Below are 16,422 nucleotides of genomic sequence, written 5' to 3'. Positions count from 1 at the left end.
TCCATTTGAAGGAAACTGAGATTTCCAGAATTTTATTTTGAATGCAGGAAGGGAAATGTCCATACAGTCTAATACACAGAATTAATTAATATAGTAGAAATTTCTTCCTGTTATAGATTCAGCTACAAACCTCACTACTCTTATACCTACCTGGTCAAAATGTGCCTCTGTATTACCTCCTTGCTTTTCTCTGTCCCTTGAATAATGGTAGCTCAGTCATCATGCTGTCAAATTAGGAAGAATACATATATCCTTATTCAGAAGGAGGAAAAGGCATACCCTGGCACTAGAGTAAGATGGATTGAGTTGATATAGACCTTACTTGGAGGTCACTTCTTTCCTCAAATCAACATTTGGCTTCATGAAGAAGTGAGGGATAATATTAGCCAATATTACTTAAAAGTTATTTAATGAAACACTATTTATAGGCATGACTGTATTTGATGATAATAATTTTGGTGTAGTAACCATTCTATATTCCACTTTTGTGTCTCAACCCTCTGATTTATGGGAATTTAAAGCTCAAACTGAATGTTTTTCAGAACAAAGGATGCCGATGGCAAGGTTAAAACAGCATAATTAAAGCAGAGATTTATGCTTAAAAGCTATCAACTCTGCTAAATTCCAATTTCCCTCTTGCAACCTCCCCATATTATTTTCTTCACCTTTCTCCTCAGCAGTTATTGCATCACTGCTTTGGTGTACTTTTGTTTGCAATGTAGCTTGCTTCAAGAAAATGAGGGACTTTACCTTTAAAAATTGTTTTAAAGAAACTGTGAAGATTCTGCAGCTGCATTTCCTGGTTGAACAGTCCCTGATGGGACTGGGAGGGAGGGGAAGCCTCGTTACAGAAGCTGGAAAGCAAATACACAGGATTTGGATTGCCATGCATAGTCTTTCGCTAGAGTGCACACAGCTGTGGAGTCCCCAGAAGCATGGAAGTTGTTCTGAGGCAAGACGAAGAAAAGATAATATAAGCCTTGGGAGAGTTATTTGGCACTTCAACATAGAAGTGCTTGTACTTCCATCTGGGTTGTATGCAAAATTATAAAAGCCAGAGTTATATCCTTCTCCTTGGGCTGTTGACAGGAGTTTGGCTCTCACTTTAATGGATTTTTTATATGTTTGCCAGAAGGTTAGAACCACAAAACCTGTGCTGGAAATGGCAGCCTATATTGCATGTATGAATTCATACTGGCAGATGGAGGACAGAAAGTCAAACCAGTTCTTTCATGTCCTTTGAGTCTTGCAGTTATACCTCACAATGTTTTCTACTTCCGAACACTTGCTAGCCCTTTTCCAATATTGTTTGCGTTAGCTCTTTCCACTGTTAACTATTTTTTTTTCAGTATAATCCATGCCTGGCCAAAGTGCTGCCCAAGTTTGCTGAGCAACCAGCTGCTTCTTTTACTTCAGCCTTTCATTTGACAGGCTTTGATAAAAAAGTGCATCCAATCAATCTATTTTGTTCTGAATTCTTTTCAGTATTTTTTTCAGGGTCAATGGGAGTTACTTCTCAAGTTAAAATCACGCTCTATGTTACTGGCAGAATTAATGAGGGTGCACTAAGGCAAAATTATTCTATTCTGATACAATAAGGAGATCCACAAATGATATACATGGAGGAAGGTCCTTTGACCTCAGTTCTCTGTGTGTGTGTGTGTATGCACAGGCATGCATATATGTGTGCATGTGTGTTTATTGTCTCCAGTGATATGTCATGTAAATTTTAGTAAGAAAAGGACTACTCACAGATTTTTCAGTGGTGGCAGCCATTTCTCTCCTTCATCTCGAGTTTCTAAAACATTATTGTCTACGAGCAGCTGTTCTGACTACATCCGTTATTTCAGGATTTCCAAATAATTTAAGGAACTAACGTGTGATAAGAGATATTAAGGAAAAGCGGGACCAGGTTTGTTATACCAAACATTTGAATATTCTTCCTTCTACTGATGTGGAATAATTTGGCTGACCACTATTAAGCTCTGAATAACTTCCATTGTGCTCATCAGTATCACATTAAAAGTGAAAAAAAGTATAAGCTTGAAGACAAATGTTCATACAGTGAACATAAAGGAACTATAATAAAATCTTGATGTAGGCCCAAAATTTTAAATACAGAATGGATCATTTTGATCATTGTGTCTGTTCTGCTTAACTGATGCCAAAAATTTTCACCTAATAATGTCTGTTCTGAGCCACCGTGTATGTTTTCTTTTCACTACTTCCTGCAAACTTCACTCGAGGGATGGCAACAGTTGTAGAAGAGCTGGTAATTGTGTACATAAAGCTTCTTGTTGCTCTGAATTAGTGTTCTCAGTGACACAGTGGGCCTTTCAAACACTTCAGCCAGCTGAGAATCACTCCCAGCATAATAACTGCTCATCAATTACCAGATATTATACTTTGACTCATTCACTACCACTTGCTCAAACTCCAAGAAGGTCAGGGAAGATGATTTTAAGTTGGGTTTATATTTATTTCTTTTTTCACTACCTCCAGAGTCAGAGTTTTAGTGAATATCCAATATTCTGGAATTAGTGTTTGTGTGACCAATTCACAAGCAATATTATTTCCACTTTTAAATAAATAAATAATTGGATTCGACAAATACCAGAAAAATGTTCTTCATACAACAAATTATTATTTCCTTCGGGAAACAGACAATCATTTATTTTAGTTCAAACTTTGTTTAATTATTTTTAAAATTAACAAGAAACATTTCTTTGTGGATTTTAAGACTTGGGAAGAAAGTGTTTCAAAATGAATTGAAAGTAGTTGTTGATTTGCTTTGGAAATCCACATTCTTTGTAAAATTAAGCTGGTTGACCTTGATGGAACAAGTTAGTTCAAAACGCTCAGAAACATCTCCATGCATTAGTAAGTGCCTGGTTCTCCCCTGTCTTTCATATCTAATTGTGCTGCTCATTATATTTGCAACAGAATTTTATCTGGGGACCTGAAGAACTAAAAGCGTGAGATGTGAATCTGTAATAATTTGGACTGATAATAGACTACAACGTTTTTCAGAGGTAAAAAAAAAAAAAAAAAAGAGGTTGCAGAAAGAAATTTAAAATTCTCTGCAATCAGTAATTTGCATAGTCATATATATCTTTGAAAAGGTGGATGTAAAATACAATTTTCCGATGAAGTAATAACACGGTGCAGTGTCAAAGATGAGACAGTTTAGGTAGTAATACGTTCTTCACCTCCACGGCAGAGTGTGTGTGTGTCCCCCTACAAAGTACTGTGACTGTGTTTGCTAAATAACTGTAAAACAAATCTTTAGCAGAGATAAATCCACACAGATCAATTGACTCCAGTCTACACTACCTCAATATCTGGCTTAGTGCTAAGACCTGCCATTTAGAATTAAGGACAAAAAGGATTTTTTTGAGGAAAAGAGATGTTACTGGCTGCCTCCGGGGAGGGAAGGATGACAGAGTTGGGACTGGAAATTGTCCAGACCAACAAACTCCTAAGGCTGTCAGATCCTTAATCTCTCACTGCGGACCTGTATCTGAGCAAGAGAAAATGCTGTGATTATCCTAACAGACCTCCAGACATTACCATGAGCTCTTTACCAAAGAAAAAGTGCTCCAGCAATTTCTTTCTCCTGGACCTTCAGAGTTAGCTCTTTATTTTAATAGCTAGATTCTCAAATAGTCCTTTAAAATACCAGTGACACTACTTCTGATGCTACCTGCTTGCAAGTGAAATTACCTGACATGCCTCCAACTGCTTTGATGGGAGCAGATTTTACACAGACCTACGAATATGTGAACATAAAGAAGATGTACTACCAGGAAGCACCAAGGAAAATAAAAAAAACTTACTAAAGCAATCATCCTTGTATTCCGTAAAACTTTATTTTATGGGTGCAGATGTACAAATCCCATTGATAGCATTATTTCCAACAAACTGGCTAGCAAACCCCATCTACCTTGTGTCTAATAGCATCATGATATTTTTTTTTTTCCTGTCATTAAGGTAACAATGTTCCTGTGGGGCATTTGTCAGCTTACACAGTAGGCACTAAGGCACAAAATTTGGGGGACAGTTAAACATTTAAACAATACGGCGTTAAAAGACTGCAAAACTTGATGAATGTTGCACATTAAAAAAGTCAACCACAGTCCTGTGAGTTCTAACTTAGAGGCATTTTCGCTTTCTTCACACGCTGATGAAATGTTGGATGGATTTCCTGCTACAGTGAAGAGATTCAGACTCACGGTATCTATGAAGATCAACCAACACATAGGTTAATTTACAAGACCAAACAAAATATCAGTTTCATGATTTCATGCAAGAGATTGTTGACTTTGCCAAAATTTCCCATACCTTCAGTTTCCAGTTTTTTTACAATATTTCACAAATTATGTTATCTTTAGGTAAATCCCCTGGACATCAGAGTTTGAGTAAGTATTTCACCTAATGCTAAACACAGGAGTAAGACCTGTGTGGATCTTACAGTTACTCTTCTATCCGTTTCCTATCCTTTTTTATAATGCTCATCTCCTGCTGATTTGAATATTTTAAGATAATAGTATTAATTATTTTGAAACATTTTGTGGCACAATGTTGGGAACTGAAAGCAACTGCTAGAAGCAGGCAATTAAACATTGCAGTGAGGGACAAATCAACATTCTTAAGCCAAGTCCCTTTAATGATTTCATGTCTTCATTGGCTCACCCTAGAGAAGGAGGTATAATCCAATCCGTTGTGGCTAGTGGGACCTATCCATTTCTAGAGCAAATTCAATTGGAATATCTGGTTGAATAGGCATTCCTATTATAGTCTCTTCTGGAGTTAAAATTCATACCTTTCTTGGCAATCTCAGTCCTTTAGCTTGTATAGTATTGATTTATACAACAAGAGCACAGGAAGTTTCCTGTTCCAGTCTGTGAATCATAAGGGTCACTGCATACATCCTCAGGTCCAATCGCACCGCACGTTTTATAAGCTTTGGATAATACATAGGTCACTAACTGGAACACTGCACATGCATCAGATTTCTAGTAGGGCTTCAATATTTGTTCATTCAGCACTGTATTTCTAGTTATAACAGTTAATAAAACTTCTTTCCCAGGAATCATGTTGGCCAAGTGAATCAGAACAGTGTTTATTCCCATATTTATTCCCAGAAGGTTTCCTCTCAGTCCTGTCCCTCAGTGACTCAGAGGTCTGTTTTGTATGAAGAAGACAAGAAAAGGTTACATGGTTATCCACAGAAAGCCAAGAAAACATACTTGGTGGCATGCCTTTTTCATTGTTACTTGGAAACCATTAAAATATTAAAATGTCTACAAAAGCAATAAAATGATCACAGGAGTATGTGGTGATATTTAATTTTCCCACAAGTTAAATATCACTGATAATTAACTGTTAGAAGTTTATTTTGAAATGACATTTCAGTGGAATATCAGACCTTTACAACATAATTAAAGGTTTTCTCATTGTAATGGTGCCCTATTCCTGGTATGAAAGCTTTTTGAAATTATCTGTCTGCTTCATAAATGATTTTTTTAAAACTTTTTTTTTTTTTTCCATTTAATTTAGCCATTTCTTGTTTCGTTTCTCTTTTAACTACTGATCATAACCATCACACTAGGTAATTTGGATCTCTAAGATAGTAAAATGGCTCACTTTTTTTTTTTTTTTTAATTGTTTGATCTGGTACTTTTCTCTGATTAGGTGGATTTTTGCTGCCAGTCTGGAAAGAGTTTGCTGTTAGTAGAGGCACTCCAGGACATGTTCTTCTGATGTTACAGCTGAGGAGATTTAGGTAAATAGAGTCAAATTTTTAAAATTCCCCAGCTCTTACCTGAAGTAGGCTTTTGACACTCCTCAAATGTCCATTCTGTACATATCACAGAAATGTGTCATCTGTCCTGTAATGAAAAGAGAGAATAGCATCCTGTTGACAGCCAAGTGCAAGTATAAAGAAATTTTAGTCTAACAAGGGAGTGTTTGCAGCATAACCTTCTCATTGAGAAAGATTCTTCCCTAACACCACCCAGTAAAATTGTCTGTTTTACCGAATAAATTTTTTTAATCTCTATCTGAACATTACTTGTTCTTTTATGATATTTTTCCATCGTAATCTTGCCTGCTTGAGGCACACATCATGACTTGGTCCAGAAGTCTTAGAAGGGCATTTCACAAATCCCAGACTCCAAGACCAGTCAATCATTTCCATGGTTTAGCCACAGCCAGCAGCTCAGCACCACACAGCCTCTTGCTCAATCCCATCCCCCAGCAGGATGGGAGAGTGACTCAGAAGGGTAAAAGTGAGAAAACTTGTGGGTTGAGATAAAGTCAGTTTAATAAGTAAAGCAAAAGCTGCATGCACAAGTGAAGCAAAATAAGGAATTAATTCTCTACTTCTTATCAGCAGAGAGGTCATCTCCAGGAAAGCAGGGCTTCGTCACATGTAGCAGTGACTTCAAAAGACAAACATCATAACTCTGAATGTGTCCCCTTTCCTTCTTCTTCCCCCAGGTTTTATTGCTGAGCATGAGGCCATATGGTCTGGGACATCCCTTTGGTCAGCTGGGGTCAGCTGTCCCACCTGTGTCCTCTCCCAACTTCTTCTGCCCCCCCAGCCCACTCACTGGTGGGGTGGGGTGAGGAGCAGAAAATGCCTTGGCTCTGTGCAAGTGCTGCTCAGCAGTGGCTAAAACATCCCCGTGTTATCAACACTGTTTCCAGCACAAATCCAAAACAGAGCACTGTATAAACTACCATGAAGAAAACTGACTCTATGCCAGCCAAAATCAGAACAATAATTTTCTCCCCTGACCCTTCCTTTAAGTTTTAGTTCAAAACAAAGATCAACATTTTTCAACAAAAAGGCCCCAAAGTTTCATGTGCTACCCAAAAATGACAGTACAAATATTATAATCATTTTATGAATTATCTTGGGATATCTTTGTGCATTATTATCCAGTGATGTGTTCAGAAAGTGCCACAAGGACAAGATGACTCCAGCAACACTGGTAAATTAGATCATACTAATGTTCCTCAAGCTAGAGATTGTTAGAGCAATCCCTGGCAATGTTTACATGAGAAAAAACAAACATCCTTCAAGCATTTCCCAAGCACAGCCTGAGATCCAGCACAGACCAGGGACTGTTTCCCATAGACAACTGGAAAGGAACTGTGCTGTTGTTGGGTTTAACAGTGTAAATGTGAGTTATTGCATGGAGGGTGGTCTCGGTTCCAGACAATAGTAACATTTAATAGAATAGATAAAACCATTATGTACCCAATGCTTCCTCATCCCAAGAGTGGACAGAGCATAAGGAAGAGCAATGAAGCTTACTTCTGGTTGCTCATCACTACTCATTAGTATAGCGGGAAAGAAACTTGCAGTAGAGTTGTAAGAGAGTTTGTCATGCACATACTACCTCTGAAGTGTCAAAAGTGATCCAAACCAGTACCAATATGATTTTATATAATGGAGAAGTCACTACAGTAATTGCTGGTAGGTGCTAAATTCATTTCATACAAAGCAACCTTCAAGGGGTGATTCCAACCAGCAACAATTGCAATAGTAGGCACTGTGATTCACAGAGGCTATCCTGGGCTTCCTTGCCAAGGATATACCTCTGAAACATCTTCATTTTGCAGATATTATTCACTGGAGTCCCTAAGCTCCATGACTTCCTGATATATTTCTTATTCTTTATGTTTTATTGGTAAAAATCTGAAATACAGAAAGTTTTCTCTTAGAAAGAACAGATTATCTCAAGAGGCTTTGCAGAATATTTATTTTCATCATTACTTTTGTTTCTTTTTGGTCTACTTTTAACAGAACTTTGCTCAGAATTTAAGATCTAACAAGCTGAAAAGTAATATAAAGAGTATTAACATCCCATAGACCTATCCTGTGTCAGGTAACGTATGTCACACAACCTCTTCCCAGACCTAAGTGGAAGAGAAAAGAGAAAAAGAACAAAAAGTAGTTTAAGACTTTTTTTTTTTTTTTTTTTTTTTCCAGGAAATGCATGCTATTAGCAGGGGGATGAACCCTTTTATTTCAATATCAGACAAAATCCTTGGGTCAAAACTAAGTTATGAAAGAGTTATCTTCCAAGAAACAAGAAAGAATGATACTAAGGGGAGTGTGCTAACTCAAGGGAAATGTGCTAACTTTGCTGTCTGTGTTCATATTATATTCTAGACAGGTACCATCTGGAAACATGCCATAATAACAATCACAGGATTCACAACAATGTCAGAATCATCTACTGAAATAGACACAGATGCTTTTGGAGAAGTTGAAGAGATTTATGTCATCGAATGTGAGAACAGCGGTGCCTTATTTCTCAGATGCATTAATAAAGTTGCTTCATGGGAGTGTTCTTGTGTTGAGGGAAGTAACACAGGTCTGTCCAAAACACGGAAATAATAAATCGAGTAGATAATGAACTCAGATTTTTTTAAGGATTATTAATTTTGAAGGGGTTCATGTCAACAAAGGGACTAGGCTCTCTGGAATTGTAAAGAAACTCGACAATAGCGGGCTGCCAGGAAACTTCAAGACCTTTTACAAAGCAAGCAGTATCTTTCTCTCCATTTCACAGATGAAAAGAATCTGAGAAGCAGAAACAGGGATAATTTGCGATTAGGCAAGTGGCAGACATAAACTCTCAGTTTCCTGTATCCCAAGGGATCTATAGTACAATAAATCACTGTACCCCCATGGTGCTGTTGAAAAGATATTGGCAGATAAGTTATAACTCACTCACTGTTTATAAGAAAGTTAATAAGGGAAACTTGTTTCTAGGGGTAAAAAACCCCACCAAAACCAAAAGCTTAACCCCAGTCTAACTGATCACAAACATTTCTCAGATATTAATACCTCTAAATAAATGTTAAGACGTTTCGATTGTGTATTATGACATTCTCTTTTACATCCATCAGCTCCACCCAGTCATCTCCACCTGCACTTTCCTGAGACAGTCAACCAACAGTGTACAGTGCATTAAGTTGAGGAATGTCAGCAGAAAAATATTAGAAGTTTTTATTTTGAATGAAAACGCTGAGATCTTTCATGAAACAGCTGCACACCACCCTCACTGGCAATGTACATTTGACTAAATGGTGGTATTAGCTGAAAAAGTTTTCACTTGCTTCTGTCCTCTTTCTGCTTGTTCTTGTTTCTGTAAATGGCATATACTGGAGATAAAGGTTGCAAGTAACTATGGATTGACAAAAACATTCATTAACACTTTGGAAAGACCCAGACACATAAAAGAGTGTGACAAGGGGGCAGAAGTCTCGGGGAGATTTTTTTTAAAGTGTTGCAGAATTTTGCTGGGCTCACCTTTCCAGAACTTCATACAGGCATTATTTAGTAGAGATAAACAAATAAATGAAACTGAAAACCATGGCATACCTCCTAGGCAATCTCACAATAAAAATGTGATTGTCTTTAAAATGTTTAGGAATAGCCAGAACGATGTACCCAGTAGCCGTGCACTTGGGCAAATTTATGTGCACAGATATCCCATTCCAATTGATAAAGAAGCACTCATAACTCACTGCTAGATACAAATTGGAACTGTCCCTTTAAAAAAGAAAACCAAAATCATTAGATAGCTATGCTTAAAATGCTTGCAATATTTCTGCACCTGTATTGTCACAATCATTTCAACAATCGAATCTGGAGAGTCTTTTTTTCTTTCTTTTAAAAAAAAAAATAAAAATAAAAAATCTTAAATTCTCAATTCAAGCAGTATTTGATTCCAATCTACCAGAAGTTCATAAACACATACCTCACTAAGAGGATATGAGTAAAGACCAGCAAGTAATTAAATATCTTTTCCAGACTGGTGCTAAGGAACAGAGGGATTCATTATTTTTTTTTAATGAATTTTCCTAACCTTTGGTTCTGTAGCTGTGATTCCTCTTTATTCCCTAGAGAAGCTGGCCAAATGGATACAATCGACAGCAGCAGTTTGTTCATTGACCCAAGGGTATGCACAGAAACAGGGGCTACCAAAAGGGTTCGATAGATACGCAGGTGCCAGGCTGTTAAGGTTTGTGTGTGAATAACCATTCCTGAAAATCAATATGACAGTTGTTTAGTGTCAGAGGTAGTCAAGACGGTTTGCAGGTAATGTGGTGATTTTCTTTCAAGCAGGTCAGACACCATACATAAGAATTTATGATGAAAAGAAGAAAAAGAAATAAACCTATGATTAAACAAACCAGGAGAGGAATTTTGTAGCAACCGGGACACAATCAGTTGTAGACAGAAACCAGCACAAATTATGTTTCCAAGAAGGAAAAGAGATTTTGAACTCAGTGAACTCAGAGAGAAGAAAAAAAAAAAAAAAAGAAAAAAAAAAAAGGGAAGTAAAAATGCTGGAAAGAATTACAGGATGCAAAGAAACCATTTGGATTTTAAATTGTTATGATAACCATGCAATGGCATTACATGGAACTTGCCAATCTCTAATTACCATGACGTCAGTCATCTAAGTGCTGAGTTACTAGCTGTAAACCTGCATCTAATCCTTCTTTTCAGTGACTTAACCCCCTACCCACACAAACAGAAAAGGAATAAAAGACATGGCCAGTCAATTGGTGGTGATAACACCACCATACAATCAAGCAGCAGAGTCCAGGGGAGGATTAAATATGGGGGAATAACAGGGTTATCAACTAGAGAACCAGCAAGACAGCCAAAGAAAGGGTAGGGATGTAATAATAGTAAATATCCTGGGAACAATTCTAAGCAATGCATTCCAGCAAACAAAAACTCACACTGTATTCAATCAATGGTTTTTAAGAAAAGATAGTGTGGCCACTGGGTTGAGCACTGGTGTCAGAGTGAAATAAGTTGGTGGCATAATGAATGTTACTTCTCTTTTCTGTGAATTGGACCCAGTCTGTTCCTGTTTATCTTTCTAAACATACTTGGAAGCTGAATTTCAGCAAAGATCAATAATTCTTAACTATGTTTTGTACATCCAGTTAAGGTATTGTCGTGAGGTATCTCTCCAAGAAAGAGCTAATGAGAAAGCTGAAATGAAATATAGGCTTTGTCTTCCATTTTGATAAATGTCTATCTTAATAGATCTGGGGGGAAATCTTAAGAAAGTTTGTTCCTGTTTTGGGGTAAAAGGAATTCTAGAAAATACACCCTACATGTGAAATATTTTTCAAAGTGGAAATACCTTTCTGAATACAAAAAGCTTCAGACAGACTCCCATCCCTAGAGATCATTGGTAAGTTTTTCAGTGAAGTGACTATCCACGAAAAATCTTCTGTGCACAACCCAACTTCTTGCAGAAGTGTTCAAAGAAAACGCAATGGGAAATATACCACAGGCCTATGGTAGACTTGAAGGAAACTCATTCTGGAGTAGTTAATATGCATAACCAAGGCACTCATAGGGTTGAATAAAGTGCGAGATCTATCTCTGACTGGCTGAGATTATGAGCAAAACAAAGCCTGGTGAGTGCCCTGACCTGATGTGGGACAGATCTCTCTCCTGTTTTCATTTCAGTGCAGAGCAGACACACTTCTGAATTCTCCAGAATTTAAACAGGACAGAAAAAAATTACTTTCCAAGCCGCCCTGTTTTTCACCTCAGACTGAGCAGTTTTCTCTCTTTAATATAACTATCTTCATAAGTTTCTGCAGGTTTGGGAAATGCTAGTTATGCCTGCTTTACAGATCACAACACCTGACAAGGGGTAGGTCCAATAAAGTATGCAGTCTATCCCGATTAACTTTAAGGGATACAGATTACAAAATAGAATCCAAGACCAAAATTACACACCTGAGTGGCTTGTTTAATGCTGGGTAGGAACTACATACCTCAGACATAAGATAACAAATAAGGAGCTACTTGGAGACAGTTATTATAAATATTACTTATATAGGTTGCATCCAAACTTCAGCTCTATGTGCAGTGGAAACACCTCAGCCAGGCCACCAGAGAAGACTCTCCATGAACCTGGAATTCAATCGGGAATATATACATTTTACAACACAGCTGGAAAAGAAAAACTCAATCAGGTCTATTTTTTTATATATTAATATGTCTCCTGGTTAAAATACTGTCCCCAAAGGGAGCATGAGCTTATATTCCCCAACTACTCCTACATTTCATAGAGCACCGAAATAGTGAGGTAGCTGAGATCACTCCTTACTCCTCCTCTTAAGTCTGCAACTCTGTTGAGGAGAGAAAAGTAAGATGGGGGGGTGGTGGGGCAAAGAAGGAGCTGGATAACTGTGTGGCATAGTCACACAGAAATGGGGAGTCCTGGTTTGAACTGCCTGATCCAACGCTTTTTCCACTTTCATCCAGTAGCTCTACAGATCAATCATCAACAGGCATGGCAAAAATTCAGGACTTTTCCTCCCCTGTAAATATATTAATCAGTACACAGAGACTTGCTCTCTTTGGCATCTTCTTTGGGCCCACACTTTCAGTATTCCTTTCTGAGCAGAAACAGAGTGCTTTCAGGCTCAGAATAGAATAACAATAATGAAAAAAAAAAAAAAAAAAAAAAAAGAGGATGAAGCAAATTCTCTGTTTTCTCTGTCTGCCTTTAAAAACGAAGCAGCTACAATCCTTGATGGTTTTGTGTGAGCCCCCCGCTCCCATCAGCCTAAATTGTCCTGTTTGTTGTAACACTATTGAGGGGCTGATGAATAGCATGGCCTTGGGTCCAAATGCTATTCAAGTACAGTGGTGAGAGGTCTGTAGCCCAGACACCTTGAAAATAGCCAGGTCTAAGGTATCTGGTTAGTGTTGAACTCTACCAAGTCTGGATGATAAATGCATCAACCTAAGTCATATATTACGTGGCAACATTGCTGGTTTTAGACATAAGTATTAATTGGAGAAATCTTGGGAGAAAGAGGAAATTGAACCTCAGATTTCAGCTTCCCAGCCACAAAAATGAACTCTAGGTCTCCTTTCACTTTCAGACACAAACTGATAATACTACTGTCTAAAAGAAATCTCTTCATAGAGGTCTTGCAGAGTGCTGAGAGAGTCAGGAACCACTGGAAGTTCAGAGCACCTTCCTATGTATTTTCCTCATAATGCCATGAAGACCAAGATATTACAATAAATGAAGTCTCTTAGCATTGCTTATTAAAATACAAGTCTGTTCCAGCTTGTGCTGCAGCTTAATATATGTTCTTTCCTGCCAGACAAGTCAGAAACAATGTTAGCAGTCCTGGGTCCCGCAAGAGATATTGGTGATGCTGCTTAACTGACAGTAAGCATCTAACACCTAACTTTTAATAATTAACTGTTCAATGATAGCCAGAGAGACATTGTTATAATTGCTTAGATGGGTAAAAGGCAACGGGCATTACAAATTATTTACTAAAAATTACATATGCAAAATTAGAAAATGCTGCTGAGCAACACACAAAGAGTCATGTTTAAAGGGCTGCTACAAAATTTTACACAACTGGAATCTGAACTGTTTCCAGTCCATAAAAAACAATTTGTGTCTACCTCTTTTGATTTAAAAAAAAAAAAGAAAAATTCCATGGTGTGTTGATTACACTAATTACAATGCAGTTGAATTCATCTTTATTCCTCAACCACTAGGGACCACAAACGCATTGCTGCGGAGGACGGAGGAAGCAAGCAGCCGATTCAATGTGAATGATAGAGCAAGCTTCAACTTTATTGAAAGAAATCACACCTTATATAAGCACTCTACAATAATCATGCGTACTACTCACAGATCTATTGGATACATGTACAAGGCTACATTATAATATCCCGGCCCCTTGTGGCATTTCAGGTATGTCACAACATCTTCCTTCTTCTGGCCTGCCTTTTACCCAAGGTTGTTTTCATTCACACTCAAGGCCATTGTGTACCTCAGTTTCTCTCTTTGTTAACATAACAGTCCTTTGTTAGCATAACTGTACCCTGGGTTTTTTCCTTTGTTTACCTCAGATGGCTGCAATCAGCTCCTGCAGAGACCCATGGCCTTGCTCTCTGCAAGCCGTTCTCCAACACATTGCATTCAGTTCTGTCTGAACAATATTCTTGACTTCAAATTGTGGCCATAAAGAGATTATATTCTAAATAATTTCATACTTTGCTTAAGGAGAATCATGAGTTTGTATTTCATAAGATCACAGAATCTTATTCATAAGATTCCATCAAATGGAAGTCTCCCATTTGAGACAGAGCAATATACGATGGTATACTGCTGACACCAAAAATAAAAATAAAGGTACCACATCACATCAGAAAAAAGGAAAAAAAAAAAAAAGAGTAAAGGTAGTTGAGAAAAGAAACAAGAAAATTAGGAAAGTAGGCTTGGAGACTGCGGATGTTCTACGGCTAAAGCAAGGGTGGTAGGAGCCTTGAGGACTTTGGATTAAGACACACAGTGTACATGTGAGTGGATGGCTGAAAGCTCAGGACTGATCTTATTTCCCTAGATCTGTTTGATGTATCTCATGGACACTGTAAAAGTTAATTGGCACATTCAGAGGCTTAGGAAGAACACTATGAGAAACTCAGGATTATTCTTGTTGGAACTAGCTTCTTATTAGCATTAGAGTGTGAGCAGCCTGACTGAGATTCCTCTCACTTTTCTACCCCAAAACCTCTCTTACTGTTAATTAATCTATCTGCTGTCTCATCATAGCTGGAAGCTTTGATTCACACTTCTTATTAATTGTCACGTAATGCACTACAGCCACAATAGAGGTTAGAAGAGAACTATGAAAGCAGAAAGCGTTCGGCAAAGAACTGAATTTAAGGAGGAGCAATGGGCACACCTGGTGGGAAGAAAATACTGGTCTCTTGAAAAAAACAATAATTTCCATCCTCTTTCAAACCATGATGTTGTCCAAATACTGACTGGTCTGAATAGTACTTGCTGTAGTCAGCTTTGCCTCCAACGCCCAACTCTGTCTCTTCATATTAGTTTCTGTTTTGCTTTTTTTTCTGCATGCAAATCAAAAGCAGTTAGTTTCCCAGGGTCTCAAACCATGAAAAGTGTCCATAAAGCTAGGATAGATAGCAAAGCAATCATTTCCCAGTAGGTGAAAAGGGGTCAATGATTATCCTCTGCCCAGGACCCACACAGTCACTGGTTATGACACTATGATTACACCAAGGTTAAGCTCATGTTTAATTAATTATGATATACCTGTTGTGCAGGCTTATGGTTAGGGTTCCATGAGTTAACCAGGCACATAAAGAGTAAAGCTGTATTCTTCAAAGACTCAGTGTGAAACCACAGGAGGAAGGCCTCAGCTCCTTTTCCTGTCCTCCTGAGATTCCTTCCTCATGGTCACCACCAAAAGTCAGGAAAACCTCAGCTTCCTGTGTCCTCCATGGTAGTTGTTCATGGAGCAGAACAATAGTCCAGAAGGAGACTTTCATTCCCCCAACCAAATTGCCTCACCTTTCTCCCAAAGGTCTTCTCCCAAATTCCCTAAAACTTATCTGACAGAACTTTCTATTTAGTCCTTGATGTTGACCCTTCTCCCAACCTTCACATTCCCACACTCACTCTTAGGTAGAATTCATCTAAGAGCAGAGAATTGCGGTCAGACACTCACCGTTAAGCTAATCACTCCGGGCTCTCTTCATGATCAGTGGAATAAAGACCTGTTCTTAGAGCATGACCCATTTGGAGTTTACTTTGAGATGAAACTAATCACATTCTGGAAGTAAGGCTCTCTATGCAGGATAAGGTAGTCTAGAAGAACCTCTCATCATGATCATTGTCTAAACTTTGGTGAAAAACATCCTGGGATCTTTTCTTCATTCCATTCTGTTAATTTTATTAAAACCGAGAGGTCCCAGTTTGTAGCACATGACTTTTATTACACCCATCAGCCATTTTACAAAAAATATCATTATTCCTTTATGTACCCCATATTTAAGCATCTGGACATGGATTCTCAGGTAAATGTGGATTTACTTGATTTACAAGTAAATTGTAAATCACAGCATATAATAAATTGTTCCACCAAGGAGAAATAAAGCTTTTCCAAATGATAAATACACCTGTTAAGAAGACTCATCAAGTGAAATGTGGTGGTGTTTTTTTGTTCAAGTAGGAGAGGTGGCCTTGCCCGTTGGTAATTTTCTCAGGGTTTCCAGTATGGTCATGATAATCTTGTTGCTTTTTTCCAAGTTTTTTTCTTCAGGTACTCAACCTGTTTTGATCTGAACTTACTGCTCATTGGAACTATGGACTTAATGATTTGGAAATCTTTTTGCAATGACTTGCCAAGTGTTATGAAGTGACTCAGTAGCAAAGCAGGAACAAGCACTCAAGCAGCCCAGGTTCATGGTCTTTCTCGGAGGCTCTGTCCGGATTTTAAGTACTTACATTACCATCATCACTCAATCTTTCTTAACAAGAGTATTTTTCATTACTATTATTTTTAGACGTGCTTTGT

The sequence above is a fragment of the Athene noctua genome, chromosome 3, assembly GCF_965140245.1.
Source record: "Athene noctua chromosome 3, bAthNoc1.hap1.1, whole genome shotgun sequence".
In the NCBI taxonomy this organism is placed as follows: domain Eukaryota; kingdom Metazoa; phylum Chordata; class Aves; order Strigiformes; family Strigidae; genus Athene; species Athene noctua.
The sequence above is the reverse complement of the archived record's forward strand: the minus strand, read 5'-3'. Positions refer to the sequence as shown.